We start from the raw sequence: 16,699 nt of genomic DNA on the forward strand, positions 1-16,699 counted from the left end.
AAATAACTTAATAATAATATACTTTCATAATATTCGCGGCACATCTAGCCACCTCTTGTGGCGTACCAGTGTGCCCCGGCGCACCGTTTGAGAATCACTGCTCTAAAGGATGACTGCCTAAGTTGCCTTCCAAGAGCTATGAATATAGTAATGTGGTCTGTTAGGGGCTGAACTCTTGCCACAGCTGCATCACATCTTTGACTGTCTTTGACAATCCCTTGCCGTGGAGAGCCTCTTGTATGAGGGCCCAGTACACTGTGGCCTTTTAGAGCAGTTGCGCATCAATAAAAGGCATAAATGGCATCAAGATGTGTCATGACTGCTTATTCCCAAACCAGACCATAAGGAGCCGTTTTGTGAGTGATGGTCAGAGATCACATGTATCCAGGTTATGGAGACTTTATATGCAAGCATATACCCAATTTCTTGGAAGACTCCTTCATTATAGCAGCAATTAGCATATTGTACTGTCATATATAAGAAATTGTATAATTATGTTGGGTATACAGTAGGGCCCCGCTTTTCGGCGTTCCATTTCTCGGCATTCCGCTAATATGGCAGTTTTCTATTACAGTAGGGCCCTACTCATACAGCACTTGTTCAGCTTTTTCAGCGTTTTTTGGCATGACGTGCTCCAAGAAGGGTGTCGGGTGCCATTTTATTGTCAGTGTTCCACTTTTCGGCAATTTTCGCTTTTCGGTGGGGGTCTGGAACCTAACCCGACGTATGAGTGGGACCCTACTGTATATTGTTGCAATTTTAATATTTTTTTTAACATTTTTTTCTAAACAATATGTTCTTTTAACCTTTTTATTTAAGATGTTTTTAAAGCTTTTTTAAAAGAATGTTTTTAAAGTTGTTTTGTTTTAATGTATTTTAAGGTCTATTTTTATGATGTTTTAAAGTGTTTTTACTGCTGTGCTTGCTACCCTGGGCTCTTACTGGGAGGAAGGGTGGGATATAAATGAAATAATAAACAAACAAATAAATAAATTTTAATTCATCATCACCTCTAATTAAGAAGCAAGTCTGAAGGGTAACAGGGCCACCATTGGCTTTGCTGAGAAGACAGTTCTCTCAGGCTGTTTCCTTATCATCTATCACTTGGCAACATCCATTCCATTGGGCTATAGCAGAGGGAGAAAAGGGAACCAAGACCATTCCATAGTGGAGATCACCAACTTTTAGTGCCTCCTCTGCTTGAACTGTTTCCATTCCACATGGTTAAGAACTTGGTAACTAAGAACTAGTGTCTGAGTTACTTTCCCCCCTCTTTCCTGCTGTGTTGTGTCTTTCAGATTGTGTAGCTTAAGCCTCAGGGTACTGACAGTTGTATTGATCTTTGAATGTAAGGCATTCTGGGTCTTTTTAAAAATAATAAATAATATAAATAACGAAATATATTGTTAATGTATCTTCTGCCTCTTTCCTTCCATGCTGGTAATATCAGTCACTGCTTCCTTTACAGGTTGTGGCAGGAAATGCTGAGCTGCCAAATTGTGAAGCAGTGGATATGCAAGTTCTAGCTTTACTATCTTAGCAGACCTGAATATATATCTGCCAGTGCGGTGAATGATGTGGTAATATGTCTTCCAATGTGTGTTCAGTCCTCCTATGTAAACAATTGTAGGCAAACTCAGCAGATATCCATTTTTTAAATGGAGTCATTTAAATTGCTCAATCCGACCAAAGGGATATCTAGTCTAGCATACTATTCTCACAGTGGCCAGTCAGATGCCTGTGGAAAGCCTGCAAACAGGGCTTGAGTGCAACAACACTTTTCTCACTTGTGCTCCCCAGCAATGGGTATATAAAGGCATACTGCCTCTGACACTTGTGATTAATAGCCGTATGCTCCATGAACTTGTGTAATCTTTTAAGCCATTTAGGTTCGTGGCTATCCCTTCTTGTGGGGTGAATTCTATCATTTTGATGTGTGTTGCTTGAAGAAGTTCCTCCTTTGCCTGTCCTGAATCTTCCAAAATTCATTTTCATTGAATGGCCCTGGGTTCTAGTATTATGAGAAAGGGAGAAAAACTTCTCTATCTGTTTTCTGTACCCTGTGCATAATCTTATACACCTCTGTCATGTCTCTCTTTACTTGTCTTTTTGTCTAAAGCCCCAAATGATGTTGTTTTCAATCTCTTTTCTAATGATCCCCAACATAGAATTCATGTTCTTCGTAGCTGTTGTGCACTGGATTTACATCTTCAAGCTATTCACTATATCACCAAGGTCTTGTTTCTGGTCAGTCATCACCAATTGAGACCCCATTGCCATACGTGAAATTAGGGGAGGGGGTCAGTTTACACTTGCTTTGATTAAATTGCATCTATTTATTTATTACATTTGTTAGTCACATTTCTACACATATATGTGCACTTAAAGCGACTTACAGTTAATAAAAATTAAAAAGATTGTTGTTATGTGCCTCCAAGTCGACTATGACTTATGGCGACCCTATGAATCAGCAACCTCCAAGAGCATCTGTCGTGAACCACCCTGTTCAGATCTTGTAAGTTCAGTTCTGTGGCTTCCTTTATGGAATCAATCCATCTCTTGTTTGGCCTTCCTCTTTTTCTACTCCCTTCTGTTTTTCCCAGCATTATTATCTTTTCTAATGACTCATGTCTTCTCATTATGTGTCCAAAGTATGATAACCTTAGTTTCCTCATTTTAGCTTCTAGTGATAGTTCTGGTTTAATTTGTTCTAACACCCAATTATTTGTCTTTTTCACAGTCCATGGTATGCTCAAACCTCTCTTCCAACACCACATTTCAAATGAGTTTATTTCTCTCTTACCTGCTTTTTTCACTGTCCAACTTTCACATCCATACATAGAGATCGGGAATATCATGGTCTGAATGATCCTGACTTTAGTGTTCAGTGATACATCTTTGCATTTGAGGACCTGTTCTAGTTCTCTCACAGCTGCCCTCCCCAGTTTTAGCCTTCTTCTGATTTCTGATCTTTTAAAAGATTAAAAAAATATAAAAAGTTAAAAACAAAAACATAAGGTGGCGAAGCAACCTTTCTTAGGAAGGCTACACAGCAGAAACCCACAAAAAGCCTTCCAAAGTTAAGAACCAAATGCCAGGAAGAAGAGAAATGTTTTTGCCTGATGCCTAAAGGTGCCTAAATGATTTGCTGTAATGCTATCTGAAGCCCGTAAAGGTGTGACAGGCTGGAGCTATTTCAACAGTGGGCAGTAAGCAGGGAAGCATATACTGGTCCTGAAAAGGACTGAATTGGACAGAGCGAGCTGCAACTCACCTTGAGGATCTCAAAAGGCACATTGAAGGCTTCGTTGTGTGTCTTGGTATCGCTGTGGTAACCAGGAAGACCTCGGAGTACATCAGTGTCTAGGTTCAGCCACTTGGGTATGCAGATAGAGGTTTATATGGCTGAGTAGGGATAGAACTTTTTGATTATAACAGTAAGACTGTGTAAGCATTTTTAATATAAATAAAAACAAAGTAAGATAATTCAGTCTACATTAGTGACTAAAACTATGGAGACTACACCAATAAAAAAGGAAGGAATATGAACAGGAGCATTTAATAACATTGGGTGATACTAAAGAAGTTCTTGTATCTGATTTAAAATAAGGAAAATATATGCAAGAGGCTAGATGCATCTGAGCAATATATTGAAAAGAACCTCCCATCAAATAACATTAGTATTGTAGTGATTTATATTTTAATCTTAAGCACATATCTTATTTTTTTTAACCAATCCAGAGGAGATTGGTGATGGGGAGGACATATGGTGCATCTGTAGTTCCTGTGCAGGGTGAGAGCCTGTGCAGTGAACTCAACGATAGGAGAAAGTTGCCAGATGCTTTCAGAGTGAGAGTCTGCAACTGGCAGAAGGCTGGCCCCTTCCTTGGTGTGAGACAAGGCAGAGTAGATGTGCCCTATTGAGTGGGTGTGACTGTTCCCAATTATCTCAGACACCTACTGGGATAACTGGTTCAGGTAGGTTTTGTTGGTGGGCTCTTGTTGGGTCCATATCAGGTGCTTAGGAGGAGTCTTATTAAGGAAGAACATGGGTGATGCCACCCCAGTTTCAGTGATCATGGTTAGAGGGAGGTATAGCCATGTGGAGGTGGTGAATCACCATAGAAGACAAGGGCAATGCTATCTACGCCTTGTTCCTTGCTCCTACTCCTCTCATGGACGGGTTCCTCATTGCTCATCTGCTGTGCCCACTGGCCTGTGTGTGTTGTTGTTTAACACCAGATTGGTACACAATAAGACCATACTCATCCATGATTTGATCATGGATGAAGGTGCCGATTTGATGTGCACTACTGAGACCTAGGTGGGTGAGCTGGGACGAGTTGATCTGACCCAGCTTTGCTCACGCTTACCATGAAAACCCTATTCATAGGGTCACCATAAGTCAGAATCGACTTGAAGGGAGTCCATTTCCATTTTCACACCAGTGAGCTAAGGGCAATGAAACATGCTGGATGGTGACTAGAATGCAAGTGGTGAAAGACATGCTGTGAGGCTGATCAGGCACAAGTAAAACAACATAACCGTGCCTACTGTGCGGCAGTGAGGGTGGCGAAGAAGGCCCACTTCTCTGCCACCATGGCATGCTCAAGTAGTCATCCAGTGGAGCTTTTCCATATTGTTAGGGATCTGTTGACATCAACTGCAGGAAATGGAGTTTTAAAACCTTCAGAAGCCCACTGTGAATTGTTTGCAAGCCACTTTGAGGGTAAAGTTGCTTGCCTCTGTAGCTATCTTGATGCCTCATCCACCTCTACTGTAGTCCCCAGAAAGGTGTCCAGTGCGACGTCTGCTGCAACTTCTGAGGAACAGTTTCAGTTGATATGGCCTGATGACGTGGACAAGGTGCTTGTGACAATGTGGCCAGTAGCGTGTCCTCTTGACCCTTGTCCTTCTTGGATTACTAAAGCTTGCCAAGGCGGTTTGACTGAGTGAATCCAGGGTGTGGTCAATGCATTGTTGTGGGAGGGAGTGGTTGCAACCACCCTGAAAGAGGCAGTGATCCAACCACTTTTGAAAAAGCCCACCCTGGATCCATTGGTTTGCGACAACTACCGCCCGATCACAAATACCCCCTTCTTAGGGAATGTGATTGAGAGGGTTGTGGCACAGCAATTGCAGGTACTCTTAGATGAAACAGATTATCTTGACCCATTCCAGTTGAGTTCAGGCCTGGTTATGGGACTGAATCAGCCTTGGTCGCCCTGATGGATGACCTTTATCAGAAGAAGGACAGTGGGAGTGTGACCCTGTTATTCTTACTTGATCTCTCCGCGGCTTTTGTTGTCCTTGCACTGGTAACCTCCAGGCTGGATTACTGAAATGTGCTGTATGTGGGGTTACCCTTGAGGTTTGTCTGGAAGCTGCAACTGGTGCAAAATGTGGTGGCAAGACTGCTCACTGGAGCAGGATATTGCCAACATGTCACCCTTCTGCTGAAATGATTGCACTGGCTACCTGTTAGCTATATGGCTAAGTTCAAGGTTCTAGTTTTGGTATACAAAGCCCTGTATAGCTTGGGACCAGGATACCTGAAAGATTGTCTTATCCCTCATATACCCAGTCGATCAATGCACTTTGCAGGTGAAGGCCTCCTGCAGATACTATCAGGAGGTCCGTTCTGCACAACATAGGAAATGGACCTTTAGTGTAGTGGCACCTACCTTTTGGAATTCCCTCCCCTTATGTGTTAGACAGGTGCCATCTCTTGTTAACTTTTCGGCACCTACTGAAGACCTTCCTCTTTCAACAAGCCTTTTAAGTAGAGACCTTATCCCAGTATGCATCTGTGTTGAAATTGCTTTTTAATACGTTTTTAAACCTTTTTTTTTAAAAAAATGTTTTTTTAAAGATGTTTTGTTTTAATATATAATATATAAAGTGTGTTTTTATGATATTTTAAGGTGTTTTTTGTGCTTTTGTTCACTGCTCTGGGCTCCTACTGAGAGGAAGGGCAGGATATAAATCAAATAATAAATAAATAAATATTTACAAAGTTGTACTGGGGAGTAAACGTATTGATCACAGTGGGGAGTTAACCTTTGAGGAAGGATTCATAGGACTATGCTGTAAGAGTGAATATTGGGAAGAGAAAATACAATGGAAATGAGGAATAATAATAATAACAATTAGAACTAGATAGTTTAGCATTAGTTATTCATGCTTTGGTAATCTTCAGGTTACTGATTATGATGTGTTGTATATAGATTTGCTTTTTGAATATTGTTTGGAAACTGCAGTGTGTTCAAAATGCAGCAGGCAGGCTGCTAATTGGTACTGGGCGTTGGAAACACTCCTGGTCTGTTTGTAGAGCAAGTTCAAAGTACTGGTACTCACAGGTCTGACTGTACATTAAGATGATACAGCTTTTCAGCGCCCCACTTTTTGGCGTTCCGCTACTACGGTGCCAGCGAGGTGATCAGCTGTAGTGCGGGGAGCTTTAAGGGCCAAGCGCTGTCAGCTGGAGTGTGGCGGCTGGAGCTCCCTGCGCTGCAGCTGATCAGCTGTAGCATGGGGAGCTTCAGGGACCAAGTGCTGCAAGCGGCTGGAGCTCCCCACACTACAGCTGATCACTCGCTCCAGCTGCCACGCTCCAGCTGATAGTGATCAATTGTGCTGTACAGCTGATTGCCCTGGAGCAGCAGCAGGGTTCGGGCTATGATCCACTTTCCGGCAATTTTTGCTTTTTGGCGGGGGTCTGGAACGTAACCTGCCCTGTGAGTGGGGCCCTACTGTATTTGAAGTCATTTCTTTCAGTGGTGTCACCACTGAATTATGGCAGGTGATAATTGGGGAAAGGGCTTTCTCAGTAGTGGTGCTCCATTTGTAAAATATTCTCCCCAGGGATGCTCACTTGGCACCTACTTCGAAGTTATTTTGACATCAGGCTCAGAGGTCCCCCCAGCTGATAATTCCCTCTTGTGTTATGGCTGCTGTTATTTATTTATTTATTTAATATATTATTATTTTTATTTATTATTTGATTTATATCCTGCCCTTCATCCCAGCAGGAGCTATGTGTTATGGCTGCTTGGCTATGTAAATGACAGTCAGTTATAATATAATATAATTTGAAGTTAAAAGCCTTGGCAGGATATTTAAAAACTTTGCTAAAAGTTTAATCTTTTAGTTGATTACGCTTGTAGAATACCATGTAAACTAAACCTAACCTTGCATTCTAATTGGTATATGAGGCTAAGATTGAAAATGACACATACAGAACATGCTCCCATTGTACTATTTTGGATGAATGCAGGTGATGTTTTGTCTAAATAAAGGTGATTAAAATTTATTGCAGTAATAAGGAATTGATGAATTGATTTTCATCTTCCTACATCTTCTGAAGTAACCTAGCCTACTGTTTGGTATGTGAGGAAAACATGTATTAGGAATATCTTTCCTAAGACGGTAGCCGAAATGAAAAATAAAACTTATTTACAAGAACAACAATTAGATCAAATAACAAGGTTAGAGAGAGAGAATACAAACTTAGAGAAGCTCAGGTACATGAAAAGCTGGAGTGGGTAAGGAAACAGCTAGAATTTATAAACTAATAAAGAAACAGAAAAGCTTTGAGTTTGAGTTTGGCCTATCAACAAAGGAAGAATTTGGTTCCTCCCATCTTAAGTAATAGCAACTATGCAAGAGAAATATATAATCAATTTAAGTCCTTTAGGGATCATAAATGAGAAGGTCCCTCAGAGGAATTAATTGAGAAAGAAGTAAACTTGAAATAATCAAACTATCTTGATGATACTAATAACTTGGAGGCACAAGGAACGATGTACAAACCGAGGACAGCAATTAGAAATTTTCCTAATAACAAAGCTCCAGGAACTAAATAAATGTCCAGGAATGAATGATTTTATCCTGACATTTTGTAAAACATTCCTTGACAAGATATAAAAACCTTTAGTGAATACTGTTAATGAAATTTTACATTTGAGGGTGGTAACCAAATGTAAACCAAATTTTAAGAAGAAGCAAAGATTATGATCTGAAAACCAGGTAAAGATAAAAGTTCTCATAGGTCAGACTTCTGAATCAATACTTCAAAATTTGAATCTCAGTAATAGCATCAAGGTTGAATTATATTGGCTTATATTAAATATTATCAAACTGAACTAATTAAATGTGGTTTAATAGACAAAATCAATCCAGGAAATGAGTCAAAACAGAAGTGTGTATTGTTGATTTTGATGCTGAAGAAGCATTCAGCTGTGTACAGTGACAATATCTGTGTTAAAAATAATTCAGTCTTGGAAGACTGGGTGCAGTTGATATATGCAAATTCAACAGTTCAAATTCTGGTTATAGATACCTTTCAGAATTATATTCCTTATGAAGAGAAATGAGGCAGGGATGCCTATTTGTTCTACTTTTGTTCTGTTTATTACATTGGTGGATGGTGCCTACTAGAACTGGTGGGACAACTAAGATGTCCTGAGGGCACGGCCAATGAGAGGTCACAGTAGCATGGCCAGGTTCTGGTTTCCTCTCCATCTTCCTTCCTTGCAAAGATACTTTAAACACTTAAAGTGTTCCTGTTTTACAAATAGTTAACACCTAATTAAACTGAAAATGGCTTATTTTGGTTCAGAAAGGGTGCCTGCTGTCACAGTTGCTTCTCTGCTGGGAGAAAAGTTGTGTGGTCCACAACTGTTCTGGTTCTTTCCATATCCTCCTCCTTTGCAAAGAAACGGTGAACACTGCAGTTTTATTAATAATGTTGGTTCAGAAGGGGTCCCTGGTGCCACAATTTCTAGTGTGGATTTATGCCAGAATAAATGCACATTACTCAGAAGTAAGCCCCTATTGAATTCCTGTATAGGATTGCTGCCTGGATTGATTAGTCTTAAAGGTGCCACACAGGACTGTTAACAAGAGAACCCATACATTTCAAGGTCTGTGGGGGTATAGTATTTTCCCCATCCCACAGATTATTCATTTCCACATCTTTTTTCTAGAATGTGGAATAAAATGCAGGGAAATAAAGTGGACTACTGTTAAAATCACCACTCAGCCAGGAAACCCACTGTGTGAACCTTGGCCTGTCACTGTCTTTCAACCTAACATAGCCCACAGAGTTGTGAAGATAACATGGAGAAAAGGAGACCCTTGAATACTGCCTTGAGTTCCTTGCCTTGGAGGAAGGATAGAGTGAATAGCAACCTGAATGGCATTCTACTTCTGACTAAATGTGCAGAGCATAATCTTGTTATTACAAACACACTCTTTCATCAGAAAAATAAATTTAAAACATAATAGAAGCACCCTTGGTCAAAACACTGGTGTCTCCTGGATTACGTAATCGTCTGTGCCAGAGATCGTCATGATGTACTCCTCTCTAGGGCCATGACGAGTGCTGATGACTGCTGGACAGATCACCGATTAATTCGATCCACTATGGCCATTAATATTGTTCCTCAACATAGGCTCCAAGGAAGAAAACCAAGGTGTAAAATGAATATCCATGCCCTTCAAGATCCTATTAAGCGAGCCTGCTTTCAAACAACTCTCAAGAAACATCTACCGATGGAACTCCCTGAAAATGTTGAGGAACGCTGGATTAAACTGAAGACATCCATTATTGCAGCATGTGAACAAACTATTGGATACCAAACTAAGAAACATCAGGATTGGTTTGATGAGAATGATAGTGAGATTAAACATATCATTGACAAGAAAAGGAAAGGAAAGCCTTCCAGATATGGCAGAAAGACATTGACTGTGCTGCTAAGAAAAGAAATCTATGCCAGTGCAAAGGCTGAGGTCCAAAGAAGAACTAGAGAACTTAAGAACGCCTGGTGCATAAAGAAAGCTCAAGAAATCCAGCACTTTGCAGATGCTCACGATGCACGGGGCTTTTTTTAATGCCACAAAGGCCATCTATGGACCAACAAATTACAGTACAAATCCCTTACGTTCAGTGGATGGTACTGTCATAAGAATGACTTATGGTCCTTCCAGGCGAAGACAATAACCACTTGACATGGGTATATCGAGTCCAAGACATTATAATTTATTGCAATAAAGGCTAACCATTCCCATCACACAAGGGGTGATGCATGAGAGAGCCCTGAGCCCCCCAAAACAGGGATTTTTATACCCTCTACAAAACAAGCTGGTTAATTTTACACCCATGTTAGTTATGTTCTGCTTCATAAGTAGTCTAGTTAATCTTTTCCCAAGGGTTCAACAGTTTAATCCTTACTTTCCCAAACTCAAGTTTAAACAGTGAGTCACAGTCTGCTGACCATGCCTTAAGCTTTTAAACAAACAAACAAATACAAGCAGTATCTGACCCTTTGTCATGCTGTTTATGCTATTTGCATTTCTTGCACACATCTTATGGTTATACTTTACCGGCTTTACAAGGCAAACAGGAGACAGATAGTTAGCTAAACATCTTGAGCCAAATTCCTTAAATCATTAGGACTTTACACATCTTAAGGCATCTAGGCTTTACTTTAACAAATAGTATTCCCAAACAGGTACTTTGGACTACCAAGGGCTAAAATTTTCTTTTAACATTCCCCCGTTTTTAACATTTACTCCTTAATGTTAAACTCTAAGAATCCTAGCATTCTGCTTTTATAGACTCTTTTTAAAGAACAATGGAATTCACTGTAAGCGGGGGGAAATCTGCCAAAGAATAAGATAACATTTATGTAGAACATTTATGCAGTAGCATTTTTTTAAAAAAATTTCTGTCCTTGTTTTTCTTTGCACAAACCCTCTGGAACGTATCACCAGCCATACCATAAGGTGAGGGTGTGTGAGAGTGGGGGTGGGAGTTATAGCTCTTGGCCTTGCACCTCCTGGATTCCACTTGAACCAAAATGGGGTTTAGCCAAGCCGTAACACTCCCCCCTGTTGAAAGGCATACTTATACAGATGTCCCTTCACACCTCAATCACGGTCTTGCCTCCCAGGCTCTAATGCTGACTTCCATTTGGTGTAAGTGTGCCATTTGAGATTGGATCCATATTACAAGGGTCATTAAGACAAAGACCAGAATTATTTGAAACATCAAAATCATCACAATGGGGTGCATTATAAAGGTTAAATCTCCTTTGGCATTCTTTCCCCAGCCAGACAGGGAATCTAACCACCCTCTGCTACCATCTTTGTATCTGAAGTGTAGTTTGCTCTCCTAGGTATTTCACTACTTTTAACTCTTTCTATAACAGGGTGAGAAAGTAAATAAAATAGGCGAGAAAATAACTATGCAGTGGTTCAAAATAAAAAATAAAGATCAAAGGCTATTAGGCTATAAAGGTCCAAGATTCTACACTGGCAAATCTCATATCTTAAAACAAATAGCCAAATTTTGTAAACCCCTTGTTATGAAATCACTCAGAGGGATTTGAAAAATAAAAACATCCTATAAACAAGACATTCTTAACACTTAAATTATATAAGGAAAAATAGCAATAGTTAAATAATCACATCCTTAAAATACAATGCATGAGTATTCAATTACATTCAATATTACAATGAAATAGAAAACAATATTTGTGATCTTCAAACATACTGCAGGGTGGCTTGTACATACTTCATCCTCAGGAGACTTAGCTGAACTGTCTATGATTTGCTGATGCTCACCAGAAACTTGAATAATGAAAAGAATAATCAACTCCCTCCCCCCAAGTGACTATGATAAAAGTTGCAAGCTTGCACAATATAGAACATCTTGCCAGAAAAAATATTGGTGTCCACTACAGGATGATGGCCAAAGTAGACTTGTCACTTTCTGTAGTTGGGGAAGAATGAAGCAGGCATCTTCACTGTTATTGCAGCAATGCAGGAAAATGGCATGCCAGTAGCATATCTGTGTCCTGTTCCTGGAGCAATTCAAGGATCCAGTCAAAAATATCTTAAATAAAATCTTCTGTGATGAACACATAACAGTACAACACATTCTAAACTTTTGAGTTTCCCTAGCCTCTGGCCATGTACAGAGCTTTGCACTTTAAAAGTAGCCATGAAATTCTTTTATTATTGCATTCCAAAGTGGGACAAGGAAGATAATATAAGATTAAGAATTACACAAAATGATCTTAAATTCATGAAAAGCATTTTCATAATCAATAAAAGGAGCAGCTTTAGCATAACCCACAAGATCAGTTCAAGTTGCACCAGAAACATTGACAAAATAAGGAAATGGAGAGGCCTGTTAGGACCAAGAGACGGGGGATGTAAAGAAAACCAGGATGTATGGGCATCTGTAACATTCTCTCAAATTATAAGACCCAATATAAAATCAATCATTATTTCGAATGAGGTATGGGAACATGTGTATGATTTGTGCATGTTCTCACGTAAACAACCAAACACTAAGTTGCAATGTTATTTTTCCATTGAATTTTTGCACATATCTATACGTACCATATAACCATACATGTCTACCCACCCACCTTTTTTTATGGCAAAACAGCATACTTAAGCACAAAAAGTCATAAGAAACATACACATACACGAAAAGAACAATATTGATTTAAAGCCAATATTCATGGTAATCTGCCACCTTCCAGATGGCCAAACACCACAATTTTTCCCTTGCTGAATGTATTTGGCAAAGATATTAGCACTGGGGATGGTCCTAGAGGAGAATGTTCTCCCCTTTTTGTTTTCCAGGGCCAAAGTTCACTATGCTATCCTAAGAGTGCTGATTTGTTGTTCCTGAATCTTCCTGAGACAACAAACTTCAAAAGGGGAGGGTTGTCTTAGCCTTTTCCTTTTCTCTGTGCACTCTATGAATGCATGTTTTCTCTTTAACACTGGTCCAGTGCCTATAACCATTGGACTCTCCTGTCTTAACAAAGACTTTTGTTAGTGCTGTGCTTGGAGAAAAAGGATTTATACCTCTTACTATGAATGCAAAACAAAGAAATGTTAGTGGCACAAATAGATTAAGTTCTGTTCCAAATCAGCAGGGAGTTCCAATGGTGCTCATCCTGTACGTAGAACAGTTGCTCTAAGTGCCTGTCAAGGAATAAATGCACTAACGTGTTAGAATTAGGAACATCATTTTAAAAGGAAAAAGTTCATTAGTAATAGTGTGATTTATATGCACAAGGTATGACAACGAGGAAAGCATTTCCCTGTTGAAAGTCCTGGTCCATTTTCATTCAAAGAGCATCTGGGGATGAGTTTCTGTTTTAGAAGCAAAGTAACATTAATTCCCAATGTGAATTCTAATATGTGGTAGACAATTGCTGTGGCTGGAAGCTCTGCATTTTAGTCCTCTTTTTGGAAAAAAATTGTTTGTAGGCAAAAAAAAACTTTCTTGGGGAGGGAAAATATTCATTAAACTACGCCTTGAAGGATCTAAAAAACAACAATTAAATCAAGCTTCAAACTATCCTTTCTCTACCATCAAAATAACTTATTTCCTAGATTCCTTCATATTGCATTCCTACCTTTTCTTTCCTACAACTTTTCAGTCCTTCATTTCACTTACAACCTTTATATGTTAATTCATGCATATCTTTTCCCTTTTAAAAAGTGTGTGTGTGGGGGGGAGGAAAACATCTCTACCCACAAGGCACTACATACAAATTTACATTTGCCTCCCTTTATATACAGGTAAATGGGTAGAGTAATTCCAAAAGTCATTTTATTGTTTCTTTATTTTGTCCCTTTGGCCACTGACAGAAAAAACTAACTGTGCCAGGCTTTTATCTACAAGCAACAGCCAAAGGTTCAGGTCTAATCTAAACAAAAGGAACTCTAGTATCTTCTCCTGATTTCAAGATGTATGCTTAATACGTTTGTGCTAGATCTAGAGAACAAGGGGGGGAACCAATCTCTTTCCCTTTTCTGCAATTCTGGCTCAATAGGCAGTAACAAAAACCAGAACCACTTCAAAAAGAAGTTTAACATTTACAAAATAAAAAAATAGATAAACAAATGACTGACAAATAATGAAAAGCAAAACTTATTCTAGACAAATATCCCCCTCTGTGAACATCTGCTATTGCATCTGCACCTTTCCTATTAGTATAGCCAAAAGGGCTAATGTAGGTTGGAGGTGGAGTACATTCATATCTTCTCCCATATCTCTAAGTGCTTGCCAAATCTGAATCCTTACTGGATCCCTGAAATCTATTTCTGTCCTCCCTAGGATTAGCTGTACTTTGATTAAAAGCAGCCCATGGGGCACCAGTTCTTCCACTTCTATTCCCAAAGTTCCATTCTTTCCTAGCCCGAATGGGCAAATGAATGCAATTGGGGGGGGGGGGAGCTACTAGATTTTCTGACTCAGTGATTAAATTCTTTAAATTCTGTGAAAAACAAGGGCAGCAAGCAGAAATAGTAGCAAGGACAGCACAGCCAATCCAAGCAGCAAAAAACATGTTTTGGGAAGTGACAGCAAAGGGAGGGAAAATTCACAGTTCCCTTATATCATTCACACAGAAAACTCTCACACAGACACTCAAAGAAACTTTCACACTGCCTCACATATAACTTTCACACAAGAAAGGGTAGGGAAAAAGGATTCACTCACACTCACTAAACTGCTGGATTAGTAATTATAACCAATTCACACTTGAGTACTCAAATCATACATTTCTATTCAAGCAAGATCATTCACTAATACCACTCTTATTTCCTGGGAAAATACTACAAACTTTACACACATGGGACTTGAACCCTATTATACACATGATATTACAAATACAGTTGCCTAGGTCTTTTGCTTTATTTCTTTTTCTTTTCAGGTGGGATCTCATTGTGTGTGGGTGTGCAAGCCTATACCTGCCTTGCCGTGCAAGGACTTATCAGGGAGCGCTACCCTCTATGTGGAACCTTTACCAACAAACAATCACACGTCTCGTACTTCTACGTCCAGCAGGTCTGGGAGCAGTTTGCCGCTGAGGGGCTATGCTACCCACTTTTGCAAAGGACGGGCTCAATCAAGCCGGGCGTGCTACACCGTGCAAGGGTTATAACGGGGTTTCCCCCTCGCCAGGCACGAGAGTCGTCTTCCAGCCACAAACACAAATTCACCAACCAAACACACAGGTTCCCCTTTCCCAGACACATCCCAACCTATCTCTACTTTCCTCCCAAGCGCATCTCTCTATTTCTCAGTCCCGGGACATACTCACTAGCGCTGGCATTTTGCGTTGAAGTCGACCTACCCGTTTCTTCTGCAGGCTCCTTTATCGCCCGGGGAGCCACTTGTCTCCTCTCGGTCCAGGATCCCACCAAAACTGGGCGGTGAGCTCGTGATCACAGGACAAGAGATGGAGAAAAAGGATCCCCAGCACGACCTGGGAGCCCACCCAGGGATGCCATAAACTGTCATAAGAATGACTTATGGTCCTTCCAGGCGAAGACAATAACCACTTGACATGGGTATATCGAGTCCAAGACATTATAATTTATTGCAATAAAGGCTAACCATTCCCATCACACAAGGGGTGATGCATGAGAGAGCCCTGAGCCCCCCAAAACAGGGATTTTTATACCCTCTACAAAACAAGCTGGTTAATTTTACACCCATGTTTGTTATGCTCTGCTTCATAAGTAGTCTAGTTAATCTTTTCCCAAGGGTTCAACAGTTTAATCCTTACTTTCCCAAACTCAAGTTTAAACAGTGAGTCACAGTCTGCTGACCATGCCTTAAGCTTTTAAACAAACAAACAAATACAAGCAGTATCTGACCCTTTGTCATGCTGTTTATGCTATTTGCATTTCTTGCACACATCTTATGGTTATACTTTACCGGCTTTACAAGGCAAACAGGAGACAGATAGTTAGCTAAATATCTTGAGCCAAATTCCTTAAATCATTAGGACTTTACACATCTTAAGGCATCTAGGCTTTACTTTAACAAATAGTATTCCCAAACAGGTACTTTGGACTACCAAGGGCTAAAATTTTCTTTTAACAGTACCAAACTTCTTAAGGATAAAGAGTCTATTGCACTGCGCTGGAAAGAGCATTACCATGACCTCCTTAATCGTAACTCTATTGTGGCTGATGAGGTCTTCTTGCAAATTCCACAACAAACTAGAGATGATCTTGCAGTATCCCCTAATTTGGATGAAGTCAGTAAAGCCATCAATCAAATGAAGAACAACAAAGCTAGTGGACCTGATGGGATTCCTGCTGAAGTCTTTAAAGAAGGTGGGTCTGAACTTACACAACAACTTCATGAGCTCATCGAAAAAATCTGGATGAGGGAGGAGATCCCGGACGACTTTAGGGACACCATAATTATCACTCTTTTAAAGAAGGGTGATAGAACAGATTGCGAGAACTATCGAGGTATCTCTCTTCTTGCTACTGTAGGTAAAATCCTTGCAAGGATCCTCGCAAATCACCTCCTGCCGATCTCAGAGTATGTCCTCCCCAAATCTCAAAATGGTTTCCATCCTTCCAGGGGGACAGTGCACATTATCTTCACTGCATGACAGCATTAAGAAAAATGCTGGGAGCAGAATCGACCTTTATATATGGTGTTTATTGATCTGACTAAGGCCTTTGATACTGTGAATCGAACTGCACTCTGGACCATCCTTCTGAAAACTGGATGCCCTGATAAATTTGTGAATATTTTGCAACTCCTTCATGACAACATGACAGCAACAGTTTTGGATAACAATGGCTTTCAGAGCGATCCATTCAGAGTCGGATCAGACGTAAAACAGGGATGCATCATTGC

General features: G+C 40.1%; 1 protein-coding gene across 10 annotated transcripts in view; it reads left to right on the forward strand.

Moving 5' to 3' along the window:
- Positions 1 to 16,699, forward strand: part of TANC2 (tetratricopeptide repeat, ankyrin repeat and coiled-coil containing 2) — a 378,583-nt gene that overhangs the window by 53,011 nt on the left and 308,873 nt on the right. The window contains exon 2 of one of the 10 annotated variants that reach the window (XM_061588301.1): positions 1,469 to 1,580. The exons of the other annotated variants lie outside the window; for them this stretch is intronic. The gene's annotated coding sequence lies outside the window, so the exon portion shown is untranslated. The remainder of the gene's footprint in view (positions 1 to 1,468; positions 1,581 to 16,699) is intronic. 10 annotated transcript variants of the gene reach the window in all.

This window comes from Rhineura floridana, chromosome 11, assembly GCF_030035675.1.
Source record: "Rhineura floridana isolate rRhiFlo1 chromosome 11, rRhiFlo1.hap2, whole genome shotgun sequence".
In the NCBI taxonomy this organism is placed as follows: domain Eukaryota; kingdom Metazoa; phylum Chordata; class Lepidosauria; order Squamata; family Rhineuridae; genus Rhineura; species Rhineura floridana.